Here is a 7,337-nt window from a genome sequence, read left to right on the forward strand (position 1 = left end):
AATACTTGTAGGTCAGCGTGATGTTTCTGAATCCCATTAGCATTCCAAATTGCGATGCGGATGTCTTTACTTGCCATTTTTAGTTCTTGAGGCCACCGCCCTATTGTTTTCGAGTTTAAGTAATCTTTCAGAAAACGATTCAATAATCTTTTCCTGGTTGTCCAGCTTTGCTATAAGTTTCAATAGCAGATCGTTGGTTGTAACGTCTTCTTTTTTTGTTTCTTTTTGAGCGGTTTGGTTTATGCTTTGAGCATAGGTCATTTCATCGTTGACTTCGTTGTACATTTTTGGTTGTTTATTTTGAGTCACTGTTTTTTGCTCTTTAGCCTGACTGATTTTATTTCTTCTCTCTTGGAATGTTTTCGCAACTACGCATCCTCTGTAGCTTGCTGGATGCGCTTCATTGCAATTCGCACATTTCGCTTTTGTTCCTTTGGGTTTTTTGCATTCTCCCGTGATGTGTTTTCCTGAGCATTTTACACACCTTGGTTCCCTTTTACAGAATTTTTGTGTGTGTCCATGTAATTGGCATCTCTTGCACTGTGGCACAAGATTTGCCTTTCTAAGAGGTTCTATTTTTACTTCGACTCCTAGAATTTGTTTAATTTCATAAATTGCTTTTATGTCCGTGTTATGTTGGAATGATAACATAAACAGTGGTAAAGGCTTCTTCTGGACAACTATTTCTCCATTGTTATTTTTATTTCGTTCTTTTTTCAGGATATTTGTGACGTCAGTACATTTAAGTCCATTTTTTATTAACTCTTCCACTATTTTAGTAGTTTTAGCTGTCGGTGGAAGCCCTCTTGCCATTACTTTAATGTCTCTGGTTTGCTTATCTTCATACGAGTGCCATTGTAATTTTAGGAATTCCAAGCACTCAGCAATTTTCGTAAAAGTTTTACGACATTCGGCGTTTAATTTGATTTGTCCATTGTTTAATGTTGTTGCTCTAAATAGTATATTATTTGTTTTCATTGTTTCATATAGCAAGTCAAAGTCTGTGACATTACTTACTATAATTGGAGGTGGTCTCGGCACTTTTATTTCTTTATTCAATTCTTGTGCTTTAATGGTTTTTGGTTGTTGTGGTGAAGCTTCAGGTGTATAGTTTGCTTTTCGTTTCTTATTTCTTTTAACTGTTATCCAGCCTACTTCTTTTTGCAATTCTTCCTCGTCTGTTTCATAGTTTACAGGCAATTTGTTTTCAGTGCACTGGTTCACTACGGGAATGCTAGTTGGATTGTATGTGTTTTGGTTTTTTATTAGGAGTTGTAGTGCATCTAATTGTTTTTGCATATTTGTTAGTGCAATTTCCAGATTCCGTCGGGCTGTTTTTTCGTTAATATACGCATTATAGAGAGCTTGCTCATTTTGCGTTCTCTTATGGTTTTCTTGACAAAAGATTTGATTCTGTTGTGCCAGATAAGCTTCACCTGACGTTGAGGATTGTGTTTCCATCTCATTTAATCTCTGGTTCTCTCTATTAATCATTTTTATTTAATGAATAGTTTAATTCACGTTTTTACAAAAATTTCAGTACCGGTATTTGTTTCAGAACCGTTATAACGCCGCATTTGTGGTACAGATGATGCACCTCCGACCCTTAACAGCCCCCAAAATTTTACCTTTGTTACTTTATTGCAGTGACCATCGTTTTAAACACATTTTCACTAAACATTTAACGCGCAGTTTTAACACTGTTATTGTCGTCACGGTTTTTACTTATTTTTTAAAATCGCATTTGTGGCACAGGTAGTACACTTTCAAATTTATTACACTGACCGTCGCTCCAAACACGTCTTTACTCTACGAAGGTCGAACGACAACTCGTAAAACGAAATGAATCAGTGGTGTTTACATTATGTGACCGTTATTTATTGGCTATATAAAAAATGTGAAAAATATAAATGATAAAACGGATGGCAGCGGTATTACCTGGAGACGAGGCTTGGGCAGTCGATGGCGGCACGTCTAAACCAAACGATGGTTGAGCACCGAATGCCCCGAAATACCCTTCAATAATATCCCAGATAAACGTCTCGGGGTTGCCGCCAGCTATTCGTTATCGGGTTCTAGTTGGCGCTGCTGGCACCCCGCCCGTGTTCAACATCTGGGATTATATTTCTGGGTATTTTGTAGGCCGTTATTCCACGATGTAAAATTCGACATGCCTCAAGGTCGCTACAATCCTAATTTGCTTCGGATTTCACATTACAATGTTCAATGAGCTCAATGACGTAGAGTCACTCCTTTCAATGTGAACTGAGTCTTACTTGTAACTAAACTGGATCAAATAGTTTTACTCTTCAATCTTCTGATCAAGCCATTATCTAGGAGCTGGAGAATACCTGGATGTGCTAATGGAGCTTCTGGTTATCTCCTTGGGCATAGTCGTTGATAATATTATTGACAGTTTCTACCCTCAAGTCCTCATGCAGATTATCGTTAATCGCAGTATCTAGTACTGAAATTTTTATGTGATGTTTCTATTGCTCGGGCTGGTACAACACCTGAGTTGAAAACAGTGAGTCTACACTGAGTCTACACTTTTTCAACAAGCCAAGGCATAAAGTAAAGCAAAAATTTATTATATAGTGACAGGGCTGAATATCTACCTCATAATCAGTATGTTTCTATAGTTTAGCTTGAGTTCTTCTCATTTTTTCTTAGCACATAGCTTTCACTGGAGTTTAACATCAAGGGTCATGCCAATATATTTGGTCGTATTTGTGCTTCATTCTTTTGTTGATGAAGTTACTATACACTGATTTATTTTGATGCGTAAGGCCACAAAAGAGCTGAAAGAGCTAATAAATAAGGAACAAAATCAAGGAATTCAAAACTAATTAGAGAACTTAACGACAACTGATGCAACGGAATATTCTCTCTGGAAAGTAACAAAAAAGATTTAAAAACCTCAACAACATAATTCACCCCTTAAAATTGACAACAATACCTGGGCTAGGAATGATAAAGATAAAGCGGAAGTTTTCTCTAAACACTTAAGAACCGTGTTTAATCCGTAGCCGTCTGAAATAACCGCAACAGAAGAAAATAATATAGTTGACTTTCTCAACACTCAAATGCGTCTGCCACATGAGAAATTTACTGTCAAGGAAGTAAAACAAACAATCTAATGCAAGCATTTTAATGGACGTTTAACATGGAAAAAACATATAGTGACAAAACGCAAACAACTTCGGCTTAAACTAAACCAAATGTATTGGCTAACATAGATATCCTCCAGAGGTTCGTGCCCAACAAACTGATTCAACGCGATATCAACGCTGAAAGACTATTAGTGCATCCCAATGCAGTCGTTAAACAACTAAAAGTGCGCGAAGACAGTGAAGTGCGTAGGCTCAAACGCAAACTACCATTCGAACTGATCAATCTCTACAATAAGCTAGAATAGTTTTTAGAATAAGTTAGGATAGACTTCAAAATAAGTTAGAGTAGTATATAGAATAAGATTTATAATAAAAGTTGTACAGCAGATTACTTACCGAAGTGATCTGGTACATGTCAGGATGGTTATATTATATAACTGAAATCATATAATAATATTTATTGCCCACGGGCAGATTGTTGACGTTCTAAGAGATATATAAACAAATTGATGCATAATTTTTCTGTCCAGCATTATTTTTTCCCTATGTGATAATTCAACTATTAAATACAACCCAAACTGTACTAGTAGTGTATGTTTTTCGACCATGTTTTTGCTTTAACAAGGTATTTATTAAGAATTGATAGGATATATGCTAATGAAGACATTTTCTAGGGTTTCTATACCGTTTTCGTTACAGTTTATTGTCGTCAAACTTTTTGGTTCTACAGGCATTCTTTGTGATTTAGATCAAAATCACCAAAAGTGTTTTACGGATTTTAACAGTATATTACGTCAAATTAAATATTAATTTAGCAGTTGTTTATATCGATACTTCTTATTTTCACCAATAAATATCGCTTATCAAAATATATGTAAGCGCCTAATGAATGATGTCGCCAGTAGCTTGGTTTTTAAACTGTTACCTGCAAGACCTAAATATTTAGACAAGTCAAGTGCGTGTTTATGATTGAAAAAATACAATTCTGCACGAACTGAACGAACTATTTATCTTTCACCTTACACGTACTTTGGGGAGATGTTAGTTTGACGTACAGAGCTTCTGTTTATATTTTTAACAAACGACAACAGAAAGATTCATCATTATTATATGAATAAATATACCACCGTTGAAAAGAATAAAGTTATTTAAAAAACGACAAAAAAGTTAAATAAATAAACGTTGTATAAATACAAATATTTGGTACATTTTTCAAGTACGATGGCCAAGACAAAACAAAATAGTTTTGATAACAAAGCTATTAAAATTTTTATGATGATTATTTAAAAATACAGATAAAAATGTATCTGACAGGACCACCAAAACATTCAATTTACAATTTACCACATGTAATTAGTATTATGGCGTAACAATGTGAATGGACAATGGTTCTGCTCTGAACATTATTCCCTTTAATATAATAGTTTTATAATAGTTCTTGAAAAGGTCAACTTGCTTGGTTAATCACTATCATTAAAAGTATTAAATCTTTAATGAAATTAAAAGTTAAGTGATCCATAGCAATTATAAGGTATGGCCAAATTTATTGATTTACTTTTGTTTGAATTTGTGACTTTTAGGTTATGAGATGTAAATAAATTGTATAATTTGAGAACTAAAGGTTGTATAAAATCATTATTTGATTTAAATGTTAAATTGCCTTAGAATTTACATTTTCTAAGACATGAGACGCGACCATTTGAACGGAATTGAGGGGAAAAAACTTGAGTATAGTAAAAAATATCATATTTTCACGATATATGACATATATGGAAAAAGGAGGCGATTTTTTTTACCTCTCGGATAAAGATAAAATTCTCAAAATATACGTATTTTTACGAGAAATAAACGAAAATCCATGTTAAAGTGCTTTAAAATTTATAGCTTTTGAGATATATGGCATAAACAGAAATCCACTCATTTTTTGAAAATAAACTTTTTACTGTATATTTCAAAAACTAGCACGTGAATAAAATTTATTATACCACCACTCGATTCAACGTAAAATTCTCTATAACCACCGTGATTTTCATTAACCTACGACTATTTGAACGGAAATGAGAGGAAAAACCTTGAATATGGCAAAAAATCTCATATTTTCACGACTATATATATGGAAAAAGGAGGCGTTTTTTTACCTCTTGGATAAAGATAAAATTCTCAAAATATAGGTATTTTTACGCGAAATAAACGAAAATTTATGTTAAAGTGCTTTAAAATTTATAGCTTTTGAGATATATGGCATAAACAGAAATCCACTCAGTTTTTGAGAATAAACTTTTCACTGTATATTTCAAAAACTAGCACGTGAATAAAATTTATTATACCACAACTCGATTCAACGTAAAATTCTCTATAACAACCGTGATTTTCATTAACCCGCGACTATTTGAACGGAAATGAAAGGAAAAAACTTGAATATGGCAAAAAATCGCATATTTTCACGACTATATATATGGAAAAAGGAGGCGATTTTTTTTACCTCTCGGATAAAGATAAAATTCTCAAAATATACGTATTTTTACGCGAAATAAACGAAAATCCATGTTAAAGTGCTTTAAAATTTATAACTTTTGAGATATATGGCATAAACAGAAATCCACTCATTTTTTGAAAATAAACTTTTCACTGTATATTTCAAAAACTAGCACGTGAATAAAATTTATTATACCACCACTCGATTCAACGTAAAATTCTCTATAACAACCGTGATTTTCATTAACCTGCGACTATTTGAACGGAAATGAGAGGAAAAAACTTGAATATGGCAAAAAATCGCATATTTTCACGACTATATATATGGAAAAAGGAGGCGTTTTTTTTTTACCTCTCGGATAAAGATAAAATTCTCAAAATATACGTATTTTTACGCGAAATAAACGAAAATCCATATTAAAGTGCTTTAAAATGTATAGCTTTTGAGATATATGGCATAAACAGAAATCCACTCATTTTTTGGAAATAAACTTTTCACTGTATATTTCAAAAACTAGCACGTGAATAAAATTTATTATACCACCACTCGATTCAACGTAAAATTCTTTATAACCACCGTGATTTTCATTAACCTGCGACTATTTGACCGGAAATGAGAGGAAAAACTTGAATATGGCAAAAAATGACATATTTTCACGACTATATATATGGAAAAAGGAGGCGATTTTTTTTACCTCTCGGATAAAGATAAAATTCTCAAAATATACGTATTTTTACGAGAAATAAACGAAAATCCATGTTAAAAAGCTTTAAAATGTATAGCTTTTGAGATATATGGCATAAACAGAAATCCACTCATTTTTTGGAAATAAACTTTTCACTGTATATTTCAAAAACTAGCACGTGAATAAAATTTATTATACCACCACTCGATTCAACGTAAAATTCTTTATAACCACCGTGATTTTCATTAACCTGCGACTATTTGACCGGAAATGAGAGGAAAAACTTGAATATGGCAAAAAATGACATATTTTCACGACTATATATATGGAAAAAAGAGGCGATTTTTTTTACCTCTCGGATAAAGATAAAATTCTCAAAATATACGTATTTTTACGCGAAATAAACGAAAATCCATATTAAAGTGCTTTAAAATGTATAGCTTTTGAGATATATGGCATAAACAGAAATCCACTCATTTTTTGGAAATAAACTTTTCACTGTATATTTCAAAAACTAGCACGTGAATAAAATTTATTATACCACCACTCGATTCGACGTAAAATTCTTTATAACCACCGTGATTTTCATTAACCTGCGACTATTTGAACGGAAATGAGAGGAAAAAATTTGAATATGGCAAAAATCGCATATTTTCACGACTATATATATGGAAAAAGGAGGCGTTTTTTTTTTATCTCTCGGATAAAGATAAAATTCTCAAAATATACGTATTTTTACGCGAAATAAACGAAAATCCATATTAAAGTGCTTTAAAATGTATAGCTTTTGAGATATATGGCATAAACAGAAATCCACTCATTTTTTGAAAATAAACTTTTCATTGTATATTTCAAAAACTAGCACGTGAATAAAATTTATTAAACCACCATTCGATTCAACGTAAAATTCTCTATAACAACCGTGATTTTCATTAACCTGCGACTATTTGACCGGAAATGAGAGGAAAAACTTGAATATGGCAAAAAATGACATATTTTCACGACTATATATATGGAAAAAAGAGGCGATTTTTTTTACCTCTCGGATAAAGATAAAATTCTC

The sequence above is a fragment of the Rhynchophorus ferrugineus genome, unplaced genomic scaffold, assembly GCF_030347505.1.
Source record: "Rhynchophorus ferrugineus isolate W39M unplaced genomic scaffold, kcgeb_rfMv2 rfM7, whole genome shotgun sequence".
NCBI classification, from domain to species: Eukaryota; Metazoa; Arthropoda; class Insecta; order Coleoptera; family Curculionidae; genus Rhynchophorus; species Rhynchophorus ferrugineus.